General features: G+C 43.3%; 17 non-coding genes across 17 annotated transcripts; 8 read left to right on the top strand and 9 right to left on the bottom strand.

Moving 5' to 3' along the window:
- Positions 1 to 10: 10 nt before the first annotated feature.
- TRNAL-CAA (transfer RNA leucine (anticodon CAA)) lies at positions 11 to 120 on the bottom strand. The gene is made up of 2 exons: positions 83 to 120; positions 11 to 56 (listed from the first exon to the last, which is right to left on the bottom strand). It is a non-coding gene; the product is annotated as a tRNA-Leu (tRNA).
- Positions 121 to 397: 277 nt separating this feature from the next.
- TRNAR-UCG (transfer RNA arginine (anticodon UCG)) lies at positions 398 to 470 on the top strand. Its single transcript has one exon. It is a non-coding gene; the product is annotated as a tRNA-Arg (tRNA).
- A 1154-nt stretch (positions 471 to 1624) lies between these two features.
- TRNAL-CAA (transfer RNA leucine (anticodon CAA)) lies at positions 1625 to 1734 on the bottom strand. The gene is made up of 2 exons: positions 1697 to 1734; positions 1625 to 1670 (listed from the first exon to the last, which is right to left on the bottom strand). It is a non-coding gene; the product is annotated as a tRNA-Leu (tRNA).
- A 277-nt stretch (positions 1735 to 2011) lies between these two features.
- On the top strand, positions 2012 to 2084 carry TRNAR-UCG (transfer RNA arginine (anticodon UCG)). Its single transcript has one exon. It is a non-coding gene; the product is annotated as a tRNA-Arg (tRNA).
- A 1154-nt stretch (positions 2085 to 3238) lies between these two features.
- Positions 3239 to 3348, bottom strand: TRNAL-CAA (transfer RNA leucine (anticodon CAA)). The gene is made up of 2 exons: positions 3311 to 3348; positions 3239 to 3284 (listed from the first exon to the last, which is right to left on the bottom strand). It is a non-coding gene; the product is annotated as a tRNA-Leu (tRNA).
- Positions 3349 to 3625: 277 nt separating this feature from the next.
- TRNAR-UCG (transfer RNA arginine (anticodon UCG)) lies at positions 3626 to 3698 on the top strand. The gene has a single exon. It is a non-coding gene; the product is annotated as a tRNA-Arg (tRNA).
- A 1154-nt stretch (positions 3699 to 4852) lies between these two features.
- Positions 4853 to 4962, bottom strand: TRNAL-CAA (transfer RNA leucine (anticodon CAA)). Its single transcript has 2 exons — positions 4925 to 4962; positions 4853 to 4898 (listed from the first exon to the last, which is right to left on the bottom strand). It is a non-coding gene; the product is annotated as a tRNA-Leu (tRNA).
- A 277-nt stretch (positions 4963 to 5239) lies between these two features.
- TRNAR-UCG (transfer RNA arginine (anticodon UCG)) lies at positions 5240 to 5312 on the top strand. The gene has a single exon. It is a non-coding gene; the product is annotated as a tRNA-Arg (tRNA).
- A 1154-nt stretch (positions 5313 to 6466) lies between these two features.
- Positions 6467 to 6576, bottom strand: TRNAL-CAA (transfer RNA leucine (anticodon CAA)). Its single transcript has 2 exons — positions 6539 to 6576; positions 6467 to 6512 (listed from the first exon to the last, which is right to left on the bottom strand). It is a non-coding gene; the product is annotated as a tRNA-Leu (tRNA).
- A 277-nt stretch (positions 6577 to 6853) lies between these two features.
- Positions 6854 to 6926, top strand: TRNAR-UCG (transfer RNA arginine (anticodon UCG)). Its single transcript has one exon. It is a non-coding gene; the product is annotated as a tRNA-Arg (tRNA).
- A 1154-nt stretch (positions 6927 to 8080) lies between these two features.
- On the bottom strand, positions 8081 to 8190 carry TRNAL-CAA (transfer RNA leucine (anticodon CAA)). The gene is made up of 2 exons: positions 8153 to 8190; positions 8081 to 8126 (listed from the first exon to the last, which is right to left on the bottom strand). It is a non-coding gene; the product is annotated as a tRNA-Leu (tRNA).
- Positions 8191 to 8467: 277 nt separating this feature from the next.
- On the top strand, positions 8468 to 8540 carry TRNAR-UCG (transfer RNA arginine (anticodon UCG)). Its single transcript has one exon. It is a non-coding gene; the product is annotated as a tRNA-Arg (tRNA).
- A 1154-nt stretch (positions 8541 to 9694) lies between these two features.
- TRNAL-CAA (transfer RNA leucine (anticodon CAA)) lies at positions 9695 to 9804 on the bottom strand. The gene is made up of 2 exons: positions 9767 to 9804; positions 9695 to 9740 (listed from the first exon to the last, which is right to left on the bottom strand). It is a non-coding gene; the product is annotated as a tRNA-Leu (tRNA).
- Positions 9805 to 10081: 277 nt separating this feature from the next.
- Positions 10082 to 10154, top strand: TRNAR-UCG (transfer RNA arginine (anticodon UCG)). Its single transcript has one exon. It is a non-coding gene; the product is annotated as a tRNA-Arg (tRNA).
- Positions 10155 to 11308: 1154 nt separating this feature from the next.
- On the bottom strand, positions 11309 to 11418 carry TRNAL-CAA (transfer RNA leucine (anticodon CAA)). The gene is made up of 2 exons: positions 11381 to 11418; positions 11309 to 11354 (listed from the first exon to the last, which is right to left on the bottom strand). It is a non-coding gene; the product is annotated as a tRNA-Leu (tRNA).
- A 277-nt stretch (positions 11419 to 11695) lies between these two features.
- TRNAR-UCG (transfer RNA arginine (anticodon UCG)) lies at positions 11696 to 11768 on the top strand. The gene has a single exon. It is a non-coding gene; the product is annotated as a tRNA-Arg (tRNA).
- A 1154-nt stretch (positions 11769 to 12922) lies between these two features.
- Positions 12923 to 13032, bottom strand: TRNAL-CAA (transfer RNA leucine (anticodon CAA)). The gene is made up of 2 exons: positions 12995 to 13032; positions 12923 to 12968 (listed from the first exon to the last, which is right to left on the bottom strand). It is a non-coding gene; the product is annotated as a tRNA-Leu (tRNA).
- Positions 13033 to 13271: the final 239 nt, after the last annotated feature.

Here is a 13271-nt window from a genome sequence, read left to right as displayed (position 1 = left end):
GAAAAAGCTCTGTCAGAAGTGGGATTTGAACCCACGCCTCCATTCGGAGACCAGAAGGCCCATGAGAAGGGAAGAGAAGCCTCTTGAGTCTGGCGCCTTAGACCACTCGGCCATCCTGACAAGCGGTGCACTATGTACCCATGCAGCTGGCACAATGACTATACTTAACAGAGAAGAGACAACCACAAACTTAGCCTAGAAGACTTCATGAACACTGCAAGGCATGTTTTTTTTTCTGAAAACACTCATCAAACTGCCATTTTGGATCACTGCAATACCTTAGACAGCAATGTCATGTGCCTGCTCTAACAAATGAAATCCTTTGTGCTCCTTGAGCGTCTTTTCCTATGCGGTGGCTGTTTCCAGTGGAAAATGGTTTCTTCATAAAGAGGCATGAGACCGCGTGGCCTAATGGATAAGGCGTCTGAATTCGGATCAGAAGATTGAGGGTTCGAGTCCCTTCGTGGTCGTTGAGCTCTGTTCTTGTCACTTCTGTAGAGTATTTGCTCCTCTTGTTGTAAATGTCCTCGGAGACTTTGCAAAAGCCTGTGCTTCCTCACTCATGCTTATCATTCAATCCCTGCCCTTGACTGTTTACAGCTACAAAGGTGGCTGCTTTTGCTGAGCTTTCACCACAATGTCAATGACGCTAACTCTTTTCTTACAACTTGTGCAAGTCCCAGCAAAGTTTTTACATCAACCTCAAATAAACACTGCTAGTCCACACTGGGATTCTAACCTTTGCCTTACTTTGAACCCAATACCCTGATGGACCTGGGAAGAGACTCTAAGTAAACTATATGACCCAGGGTTCAAACATTCATGGTGGCATCTCCCTTTCTGCTAAGCATTTTGTTTACTAACATGAGAAAATTAATTTCCTATATGATTTAGGAAATCCTTGTCTGCAATTCTGCTGTAAGCCAGACTTTTACAAAGGTGCAGACACAGCATGTCAAGTGGCACGATGCGATTCCTTCTTGTTGCAAGCTCAACAATTTCAAAAGGTTGCCTCGGTTCCCAATTTATATGAAGAGTTCTTGCCTGAAATTTGGAAAGTATGTCTGTCATTTCCTCTGAAAAGATATGATTCACACCGCAAATGGAACACTGCAATTGGTTTTCTTGCAACCTGAACTCTTTTCAAGGAAGGGTCCGTTGAAATTTCAACAAATGAGTCTTGTCAGAAGAGGGAATAACCCCACCTCTTTCACCAAAGGTCAGAACATACAGGGAAGACCTGTAAGTTATTGCCAAAACCTATCTCCTGAGTTCGGTCTCCTTACATATTTGTCACTTTACCTGTACACTAACCTTTTAAGATTTAGCAAAACAAATTGCCTCCAAAGCTTCTGATCCTGATGAAGTGAACTAGAAGAGAAGATGAGCTAACCCATATGACTGTAGGTGTGCCAAAGGGGATGGAATTTGTCAGTTTGTAAAACGTGTGTTAGAAAGCTTGTAGAAAAAAGTCGGCCTTGTTCCTTTTCTGCGAGATTTTCCAAAAGTCCATGTGAGGTTGCTGTTGAGAAGGCCCTTTGAAGAGCCTAGTAAATGAAAAGACCCAAGAGCTTGTTTTGGCAGGCCTGACCAATGTGCCATGATGGACAAAGTGAAAAAGCTCTGTCAGAAGTGGGATTTGAACCCACGCCTCCATTCGGAGACCAGAAGGCCCATGAGAAGGGAAGAGAAGCCTCTTGAGTCTGGCGCCTTAGACCACTCGGCCATCCTGACAAGCGGTGCACTATGTACCCATGCAGCTGGCAAAATGACTATACTTAACAGAGAAGAGACAACCACAAACTTAGCCTAGAAGACTTCATGAACACTGCAAGGCATGTTTTTTTCTCTGAAAACACTCATCAAACTGCCATTTTGGATCACTGCAATACCTTAGACAGCAATGTCATGTGCCTGCTCTAACAAATGAAATCCTTTGTGCTCCTTGAGCGTCTTTTCCTATGCGGTGGCTGTTTCCAGTGGAAAATGGTTTCTTCATAAAGAGGCATGAGACCGCGTGGCCTAATGGATAAGGCGTCTGACTTCGGATCAGAAGATTGAGGGTTCGAGTCCCTTCGTGGTCGTTGAGCTCTGTTCTTGTCACTTCTGTAGAGTATTTGCTCCTCTTGTTGTAAATGTCCTCGGAGACTTTGCAAAAGCCTGTGCTTCCTCACTCATGCTTATCATTCAATCCCTGCCCTTGACTGTTTACAGCTACAAAGGTGGCTGCTTTTGCTGAGCTTTCACCACAATGTCAATGACGCTAACTCTTTTCTTACAACTTGTGCAAGTCCCAGCAAAGTTTTTACATCAACCTCAAATAAACACTGCTAGTCCACACTGGGATTCTAACCTTTGCCTTACTTTGAACCCAATACCCTGATGGACCTGGGAAGAGACTCTAAGTAAACTATATGACCCAGGGTTCAAACATTCATGGTGGCATCTCCCTTTCTGCTAAGCATTTTGTTTACTAACATGAGAAAATTAATTTCCTATATGATTTAGGAAATCCTTGTCTGCAATTCTGCTGTAAGCCAGACTTTTACAAAGGTGCAGACACAGCATGTCAAGTGGCACGATGCGATTCCTTCTTGTTGCAAGCTCAACAATTTCAAAAGGTTGCCTCGGTTCCCAATTTATATGAAGAGTTCTTGCCTGAAATTTGGAAAGTATGTCTGTCATTTCCTCTGAAAAGATATGATCCACACCGCAAATGGAACACTGCAATTGGTTTTCTTGCAACCTGAACTCTTTTCAAGGAAGGGTCCGTTGAAATTTCAACAAATGAGTCTTGTCAGAAGAGGGAATAACCCCACCTCTTTCACCAAAGGTCAGAACATACAGGGAAGACCTGTAAGTTATTGCCAAAACCTATCTCCTGAGTTCGGTCTCCTTACATATTTGTCACTTTACCTGTACACTAACCTTTTAAGATTTAGCAAAACAAATTGCCTCCAAAGCTTCTGATCCTGATGAAGTGAACTAGAAGAGAAGATGAGCTAACCCATATGACTGTAGGTGTGCCAAAGGGGATGGAATTTGTCAGTTTGTAAAACGTGTGTTAGAAAGCTTGTAGAAAAAAGTCGGCCTTGTTCCTTTTCTGCGAGATTTTCCAAAAGTCCATGTGAGGTTGCTGTTGAGAAGGCCCTTTGAAGAGCCTAGTAAATGAAAAGACCCAAGAGCTTGTTTTGGCAGGCCTGACCAATGTGCCATGATGGACAAAGTGAAAAAGCTCTGTCAGAAGTGGGATTTGAACCCACGCCTCCAATCGGAGACCAGAAGGCCCATGAGAAGGGAAGAGAAGCCTCTTGAGTCTGGCGCCTTAGACCACTCGGCCATCCTGACAAGCGGTGTACTATGTACCCATGCAGCTGGCACAATGACTATACTTAACAGAGAAGAGACAACCACAAACTTAGCCTAGAAGACTTCATGAACACTGCAAGGCATGTTTTTTTTTCTGAAAACACTCATCAAACTGCCATTTTGGATCACTGCAATACCTTAGACAGCAATGTCATGTGCCTGCTCTAACAAATGAAATCCTTTGTGCTCCTTGAGCGTCTTTTCCTATGCGGTGGCTGTTTCCAGTGGAAAATGGTTTCTTCATAAAGAGGCATGAGACCGCGTGGCCTAATGGATAAGGCGTCTGACTTCGGATCAGAAGATTGAGGGTTCGAGTCCCTTCGTGGTCGTTGAGCTCTGTTCTTGTCACTTCTGTAGAGTATTTGCTCCTCTTGTTGTAAATGTCCTCGGAGACTTTGCAAAAGCCTGTGCTTCCTCACTCATGCTTATCATTCAATCCCTGCCTTTGACTGTTTACAGCTACAAAGGTGGCTGCTTTTGCTGAGCTTTCACCACAATGTCAATGACGCTAACTCTTTTCTTACAACTTGTGCAAGTCCCAGCAAAGTTTTTACATCAACCTCAAATAAACACTGCTAGTCCACACTGGGATTCTAACCTTTGCCTTACTTTGAACCCAATACCCTGATGGACCTTGCAAGAGACTCTAAGTAAACTATATGACCCAGGGTTCAAACATTCATGGTGGCATCTCCCTTTCTGCTAAGCATTTTGTTTACTAACATGAGAAAATTAATTTCCTATATGATTTAGGAAATCCTTGTCTGCAATTCTGCTGTAAGCCAGACTTTTACAAAGGTGCAGACACAGCATGTCAAGTGGCACGATGCGATTCCTTCTTGTTGCAAGCTCAACAATTTCAAAAGGTTGCCTCGGTTCCCAATTTATATGAAGAGTTCTTGCCTGAAATTTGGAAAGTATGTCTGTCATTTCCTCTGAAAAGATATGATTCACACCGCAAATGGAACACTGCAATTGGTTTTCTTGCAACCTGAACTCTTTTCAAGGAAGGGTCCGTTGAAATTTCAACAAATGAGTCTTGTCAGAAGAGGGAATAACCCCACCTCTTTCACCAAAGGTCAGAACATACAGGGAAGACCTGTAAGTTATTGCCAAAACCTATCTCCTGAGTTCGGTCTCCTTACATATTTGTCACTTTACCTGTAGACTAACCTTTTAAGATTTAGCAAAACAAATTGCCTCCAAAGCTTCTGATCCTGATGAAGTGAACTAGAAGAGAAGATGAGCTAACCCATATGACTGTAGGTGTGCCAAAGGGGATGGAATTTGTCAGTTTGTAAAACGTGTGTTAGAAAGCTTGTAGAAAAAAGTCGGCCTTGTTCCTTTTCTGCGAGATTTTCAAAAAGTCCATGTGAGGTTGCTGTTGAGAAGGCCCTTTGAAGAGCCTAGTAAATGAAAAGACCCAAGAGCTTGTTTTGGCAGGCCTGACCAATGTGCCATGATGGACAAAGTGAAAAAGCTCTGTCAGAAGTGGGATTTGAACCCACGCCTCCATTCGGAGACCAGAAGGCCCATGAGAAGGGAAGAGAAGCCTCTTGAGTCTGGCGCCTTAGACCACTCGGCCATCCTGACAAGCGGTGCACTATGTACCCATGCAGCTGGCAAAATGACTATACTTAACAGAGAAGAGACAACCACAAACTTAGCCTAGAAGACTTCATGAACACTGCAAGGCATGTTTTTTTCTTTGAAAACACTCATCAAACTGCCATTTTGGATCACTGCAATACCTTAGACAGCAATGTCATGTGCCTGCTCTAACAAATGAAATCCTTTGTGCTCCTTGAGCGTCTTTTCCTATGCGGTGGCTGTTTCCAGTGGAAAATGGTTTCTTCATAAAGAGGCATGAGACCGCGTGGCCTAATGGATAAGGCGTCTGACTTCGGATCAGAAGATTGAGGGTTCGAGTCCCTTCGTGGTCGTTGAGCTCTGTTCTTGTCACTTCTGTAGAGTATTTGCTCCTCTTGTTGTAAATGTCCTCGGAGACTTTGCAAAAGCCTGTGCTTCCTCACTCATGCTTATCATTCAATCCCTGCCTTTGACTGTTTACAGCTACAAAGGTGGCTGCTTTTGCTGAGCTTTCACCACAATGTCAATGACGCTAACTCTTTTCTTACAACTTGTGCAAGTCCCAGCAAAGTTTTTACATCAACCTCAAATAAACACTGCTAGTCCACACTGGGATTCTAACCTTTGCCTTACTTTGAACCCAATACCCTGATGGACCTTGCAAGAGACTCTAAGTAAACTATATGACCCAGGGTTCAAACATTCATGGTGGCATCTCCCTTTCTGCTAAGCATTTTGTTTACTAACATGAGAAAATTAATTTCCTATATGATTTAGGAAATCCTTGTCTGCAATTCTGCTGTAAGCCAGACTTTTACAAAGGTGCAGACACAGCATGTCAAGTGGCACGATGCGATTCCTTCTTGTTGCAAGCTCAACAATTTCAAAAGGTTGCCTCGGTTCCCAATTTATATGAAGAGTTCTTGCCTGAAATTTGGAAAGTATGTCTGTCATTTTCTCTGAAAAGATATGATCCACACCGCAAATGGAACACTGCAATTGGTTTTCTTGCAACCTGAACTCTTTTCAAGGAAGGGTCCGTTGAAATTTCAACAAATGAGTCTTGTCAGAAGAGGGAATAACCCCACCTCTTTCACCAAAGGTCAGAACATACAGGGAAGACCTGTAAGTTATTGCCAAAACCTATCTCCTGAGTTCGGTCTCCTTACATATTTGTCACTTTACCTGTACACTAACCTTTTAAGATTTAGCAAAACAAATTGCCTCCAAAGCTTCTGATCCTGATGAAGTGAACTAGAAGAGAAGATGAGCTAACCCATATGACTGTAGGTGTGCCAAAGGGGATGGAATTTGTCAGTTTGTAAAACGTGTGTTAGAAAGCTTGTAGAAAAAAGTCGGCCTTGTTCCTTTTCTGCGAGATTTTCAAAAAGTCCATGTGAGGTTGCTGTTGAGAAGGCCCTTTGAAGAGCCTAGTAAATGAAAAGACCCAAGAGCTTGTTTTGGCAGGCCTGACCAATGTGCCATGATGGACAAAGTGAAAAAGCTCTGTCAGAAGTGGGATTTGAACCCACGCCTCCATTCGGAGACCAGAAGGCCCATGAGAAGGGAAGAGAAGCCTCTTGAGTCTGGCGCCTTAGACCACTCGGCCATCCTGACAAGCGGTGCACTATGTACCCATGCAGCTGGCAAAATGACTATACTTAACAGAGAAGAGACAACCACAAACTTAGCCTAGAAGACTTCATGAACACTGCAAGGCATGTTTTTTTCTCTGAAAACACTCATCAAACTGCCATTTTGGATCACTGCAATACCTTAGACAGCAATGTCATGTGCCTGCTCTAACAAATGAAATCCTTTGTGCTCCTTGAGCGTCTTTTCCTATGCGGTGGCTGTTTCCAGTGGAAAATGGTTTCTTCATAAAGAGGCATGAGACCGCGTGGCCTAATGGATAAGGCGTCTGACTTCGGATCAGAAGATTGAGGGTTCGAGTCCCTTCGTGGTCGTTGAGCTCTGTTCTTGTCACTTCTGTAGAGTATTTGCTCCTCTTGTTGTAAATGTCCTCGGAGACTTTGCAAAAGCCTGTGCTTCCTCACTCATGCTTATCATTCAATCCCTGCCTTTGACTGTTTACAGCTACAAAGGTGGCTGCTTTTGCTGAGCTTTCACCACAATGTCAATGACGCTAACTCTTTTCTTACAACTTGTGCAAGTCCCAGCAAAGTTTTTACATCAACCTCAAATAAACACTGCTAGTCCACACTGGGATTCTAACCTTTGCCTTACTTTGAACCCAATACCCTGATGGACCTTGCAAGAGACTCTAAGTAAACTATATGACCCAGGGTTCAAACATTCATGGTGGCATCTCCCTTTCTGCTAAGCATTTTGTTTACTAACATGAGAAAATTAATTTCCTATATGATTTAGGAAATCCTTGTCTGCAATTCTGCTGTAAGCCAGACTTTTACAAAGGTGCAGACACAGCATGTCAAGTGGCACGATGCGATTCCTTCTTGTTGCAAGCTCAACAATTTCAAAAGGTTGCCTCGGTTCCCAATTTATATGAAGAGTTCTTGCCTGAAATTTGGAAAGTATGTCTGTCATTTCCTCTGAAAAGATATGATCCACACCGCAAATGGAACACTGCAATTGGTTTTCTTGCAACCTGAACTCTTTTCAAGGAAGGGTCCGTTGAAATTTCAACAAATGAGTCTTGTCAGAAGAGGGAATAACCCCACCTCTTTCACCAAAGGTCAGAACATACAGGGAAGACCTGTAAGTTATTGCCAAAACCTATCTCCTGAGTTCGGTCTCCTTACATATTTGTCACTTTACCTGTACACTAACCTTTTAAGATTTAGCAAAACAAATTGCCTCCAAAGCTTCTGATCCTGATGAAGTGAACTAGAAGAGAAGATGAGCTAACCCATATGACTGTAGGTGTGCCAAAGGGGATGGAATTTGTCAGTTTGTAAAACGTGTGTTAGAAAGCTTGTAGAAAAAAGTCGGCCTTGTTCCTTTTCTGCGAGATTTTCCAAAAGTCCATGTGAGGTTGCTGTTGAGAAGGCCCTTTGAAGAGCCTAGTAAATGAAAAGACCCAAGAGCTTGTTTTGGCAGGCCTGACCAATGTGCCATGATGGACAAAGTGAAAAAGCTCTGTCAGAAGTGGGATTTGAACCCACGCCTCCAATCGGAGACCAGAAGGCCCATGAGAAGGGAAGAGAAGCCTCTTGAGTCTGGCGCCTTAGACAACTCGGCCATCCTGACAAGCGGTGTACTATGTACCCATGCAGCTGGCACAATGACTATACTTAACAGAGAAGAGACAACCACAAACTTAGCCTAGAAGACTTCATGAACACTGCAAGGCATGTTTTTTTTTCTGAAAACACTCATCAAACTGCCATTTTGGATCACTGCAATACCTTAGACAGCAATGTCATGTGCCTGCTCTAACAAATGAAATCCTTTGTGCTCCTTGAGCGTCTTTTCCTATGCGGTGGCTGTTTCCAGTGGAAAATGGTTTCTTCATAAAGAGGCATGAGACCGCGTGGCCTAATGGATAAGGCGTCTAACTTCGGATCAGAAGATTGAGGGTTCGAGTCCCTTCGTGGTCGTTGAGCTCTGTTCTTGTCACTTCTGTAGAGTATTTGCTCCTCTTGTTGTAAATGTCCTCGGAGACTTTGCAAAAGCCTGTGCTTCCTCACTCATGCTTATCATTCAATCCCTGCCCTTGACTGTTTACAGCTACAAAGGTGGCTGCTTTTGCTGAGCTTTCACCACAATGTCAATGACGCTAACTCTTTTCTTACAACTTGTGCAAGTCCCAGCAAAGTTTTTACATCAACCTCAAATAAACACTGCTAGTCCACACTGGGATTCTAACCTTTGCCTTACTTTGAACCCAATACCCTGATGGACCTGGGAAGAGACTCTAAGTAAACTATATGACCCAGGGTTCAAACATTCATGGTGGCATCTCCCTTTCTGCTAAGCATTTTGTTTACTAACAGGAGAAAATTAATTTCCTATATGATTTAGGAAATCCTTGTCTGCAATTCTGCTGTAAGCCAGACTTTTACAAAGGTGCAGACACAGCATGTCAAGTGGCACGATGCGATTCCTTCTTGTTGCAAGCTCAACAATTTCAAAAGGTTGCCTCGGTTCCCAATTTATATGAAGAGTTCTTGCCTGAAATTTGGAAAGTATGTCTGTCATTTCCTCTGAAAAGATATGATCCACACCGCAAATGGAACACTGCAATTGGTTTTCTTGCAACCTGAACTCTTTTCAAGGAAGGGTCCGTTGAAATTTCAACAAATGAGTCTTGTCAGAAGAGGGAATAACCCCACCTCTTTCACCAAAGGTCAGAACATACAGGGAAGACCTGTAAGTTATTGCCAAAACCTATCTCCTGAGTTCGGTCTCCTTACATATTTGTCACTTTACCTGTACACTAACCTTTTAAGATTTAGCAAAACAAATTGCCTCCAAAGCTTCTGATCCTGATGAAGTGAACTAGAAGAGAAGATGAGCTAACCCATATGACTGTAGGTGTGCCAAAGGGGATGGAATTTGTCAGTTTGTAAAACGTGTGTTAGAAAGCTTGTAGAAAAAAGTCGGCCTTGTTCCTTTTCTGCGAGATTTTCCAAAAGTCCATGTGAGGTTGCTGTTGAGAAGGCCCTTTGAAGAGCCTAGTAAATGAAAAGACCCAAGAGCTTGTTTTGGCAGGCCTGACCAATGTGCCATGATGGACAAAGTGAAAAAGCTCTGTCAGAAGTGGGATTTGAACCCACGCCTCCAATCGGAGACCAGAAGGCCCATGAGAAGGGAAGAGAAGCCTCTTGAGTCTGGCGCCTTAGACCACTCGGCCATCCTGACAAGCGGTGTACTATGTACCCATGCAGCTGGCACAATGACTATACTTAACAGAGAAGAGACAACCACAAACTTAGCCTAGAAGACTTCATGAACACTGCAAGGCATGTTTTTTTTTCTGAAAACACTCATCAAACTGCCATTTTGGATCACTGCAATACCTTAGACAGCAATGTCATGTGCCTGCTCTAACAAATGAAATCCTTTGTGCTCCTTGAGCGTCTTTTCCTATGCGGTGGCTGTTTCCAGTGGAAAATGGTTTCTTCATAAAGAGGCATGAGACCGCGTGGCCTAATGGATAAGGCGTCTGACTTCGGATCAGAAGATTGAGGGTTCGAGTCCCTTCGTGGTCGTTGAGCTCTGTTCTTGTCACTTCTGTAGAGTATTTGCTCCTCTTGTTGTAAATGTCCTCGGAGACTTTGCAAAAGCCTGTGCTTCCTCACTCATGCTTATCATTCAATCCCTGCCTTTGACTGTTTACAGCTACAAAGGTGGCTGCTTTTGCTGAGCTTTCACCACAATGTCAATGACGCTAACTCTTTTCTTACAACTTGTGCAAGTCCCAGCAAAGTTTTTACATCAACCTCAAATAAACACTGCTAGTCCACACTGGGATTCTAACCTTTGCCTTACTTTGAACCCAATACCCTGATGGACCTTGCAAGAGACTCTAAGTAAACTATATGACCCAGGGTTCAAACATTCATGGTGGCATCTCCCTTTCTGCTAAGCATTTTGTTTACTAACATGAGAAAATTAATTTCCTATATGATTTAGGAAATCCTTGTCTGCAATTCTGCTGTAAGCCAGACTTTTACAAAGGTGCAGACACAGCATGTCAAGTGGCACGATGCGATTCCTTCTTGTTGCAAGCTCAACAATTTCAAAAGGTTGCCTCGGTTCCCAATTTATATGAAGAGTTCTTGCCTGAAATTTGGAAAGTATGTCTGTCATTTCCTCTGAAAAGATATGATCCACACCGCAAATGGAACACTGCAATTGGTTTTCTTGCAACCTGAACTCTTTTCAAGGAAGGGTCCGTTGAAATTTCAACAAATGAGTCTTGTCAGAAGAGGGAATAACCCCACCTCTTTCACCAAAGGTCAGAACATACAGGGAAGACCTGTAAGTTATTGCCAAAACCTATCTCCTGAGTTCGGTCTCCTTACATATTTGTCACTTTACCTGTACACTAACCTTTTAAGATTTAGCAAAACAAATTGCCTCCAAAGCTTCTGATCCTGATGAAGTGAACTAGAAGAGAAGATGAGCTAACCCATATGACTGTAGGTGTGCCAAAGGGGATGGAATTTGTCAGTTTGTAAAACGTGTGTTAGAAAGCTTGTAGAAAAAAGTCGGCCTTGTTCCTTTTCTGCGAGATTTTCCAAAAGTCCATGTGAGGTTGCTGTTGAGAAGGCCCTTTGAAGAGCCTAGTAAATGAAAAGACCCAAGAGCTTGTTTTGGCAGGCCTGACCAATGTGCCATGATGGACAAAGTGAAAAAGCTCCGTCAGAAGTGGGATTTGAACCCACGCCTCCAATCGGAGACCAGAAGGCCCATGAGAAGGGAAGAGAAGCCTCTTGAGTCTGGCGCCTTAGACCACTCGGCCATCCTGACAAGCGGTGTACTATGTACCCATGCAGCTGGCACAATGACTATACTTAACAGAGAAGAGACAACCACAAACTTAGCCTAGAAGACTTCATGAACACTGCAAGGCATGTTTTTTTTTCTGAAAACACTCATCAAACTGCCATTTTGGATCACTGCAATACCTTAGACAGCAATGTCATGTGCCTGCTCTAACAAATGAAATCCTTTGTGCTCCTTGAGCGTCTTTTCCTATGCGGTGGCTGTTTCCAGTGGAAAATGGTTTCTTCATAAAGAGGCATGAGACCGCGTGGCCTAATGGATAAGGCGTCTGACTTCGGATCAGAAGATTGAGGGTTCGAGTCCCTTCGTGGTCGTTGAGCTCTGTTCTTGTCACTTCTGTAGAGTATTTGCTCCTCTTGTTGTAAATGTCCTCGGAGACTTTGCAAAAGCCTGTGCTTCCTCACTCATGCTTATCATTCAATCCCTGCCCTTGACTGTTTACAGCTACAAAGGTGGCTGCTTTTGCTGAGCTTTCACCACAATGTCAATGACGCTAACTCTTTTCTTACAACTTGTGCAAGTCCCAGCAAAGTTTTTACATCAACCTCAAATAAACACTGCTAGTCCACACTGGGATTCTAACCTTTGCCTTACTTTGAACCCAATACCCTGATGGACCTGGGAAGAGACTCTAAGTAAACTATATGACCCAGGGTTCAAACATTCATGGTGGCATCTCCCTTTCTGCTAAGCATTTTGTTTACTAACAGGAGAAAATTAATTTCCTATATGATTTAGGAAATCCTTGTCTGCAATTCTGCTGTAAGCCAGACTTTTACAAAGGTGCAGACACAGCATGTCAAGTGGCACGATGCGATTCCTTCTTGTTGCAAGCTCAACAATTTCAAAAGGTTGCCTCGGTTCCCAATTTATATGAAGAGTTCTTGCCTGAAATTTGGAAAGTATGTCTGTCATTTCCTCTGAAAAGATATGATCCACACCGCAAATGGAACACTGCAATTGGTTTTCTTGCAACCTGAACTCTTTTCAAGGAAGGGTCCGTTGAAATTTCAACAAATGAGTCTTGTCAGAAGAGGGAATAACCCCACCTCTTTCACCAAAGGTCAGAACATACAGGGAAGACCTGTAAGTTATTGCCAAAACCTATCTCCTGAGTTCGGTCTCCTTACATATTTGTCACTTTACCTGTACACTAACCTTTTAAGATTTAGCAAAACAAATTGCCTCCAAAGCTTCTGATCCTGATGAAGTGAACTAGAAGAGAAGATGAGCTAACCCATATGACTGTAGGTGTGCCAAAGGGGATGGAATTTGTCAGTTTGTAAAACGTGTGTTAGAAAGCTTGTAGAAAAAAGTCGGCCTTGTTCCTTTTCTGCGAGATTTTCCAAAAGTCCATGTGAGGTTGCTGTTGAGAAGGCCCTTTGAAGAGCCTAGTAAATGACAAGACCCAAGAGCTTGTTTTGGCAGGCCTGACCAATGTGCCATGATGGACAAAGTGAAAAAGCTCTGTCAGAAGTGGGATTTGAACCCACGCCTCCATTCGGAGACCAGAAGGCCCATGAGAAGGGAAGAGAAGCCTCTTGAGTCTGGCGCCTTAGACCACTCGGCCATCCTCACAAGCGGTGCACTATGTACCCATGCAGCTGGCAAAATGACTATACTTAACAGAGAAGAGACAACCACAAACTTAGCCTAGAAGACTTCATGAACACTGCAAGGCATGTTTTTTTCTCTGAAAACACTCATCAAACTGCCATTTTGGATCACTGCAATACCTTAGACAGCAATGTCATGTGCCTGCTCTAACAAATGAAATCCTTTGTGCTCCTTGAGCGTCTTTTCCTATGCGGTGGCTG

The sequence above is a fragment of the Hyperolius riggenbachi genome, chromosome 8, assembly GCF_040937935.1.
Source record: "Hyperolius riggenbachi isolate aHypRig1 chromosome 8, aHypRig1.pri, whole genome shotgun sequence".
NCBI classification, from domain to species: domain Eukaryota; kingdom Metazoa; phylum Chordata; class Amphibia; order Anura; family Hyperoliidae; genus Hyperolius; species Hyperolius riggenbachi.
The sequence above is the reverse complement of the archived record's forward strand: the minus strand, read 5'-3'. Positions and strand labels throughout refer to the sequence as shown.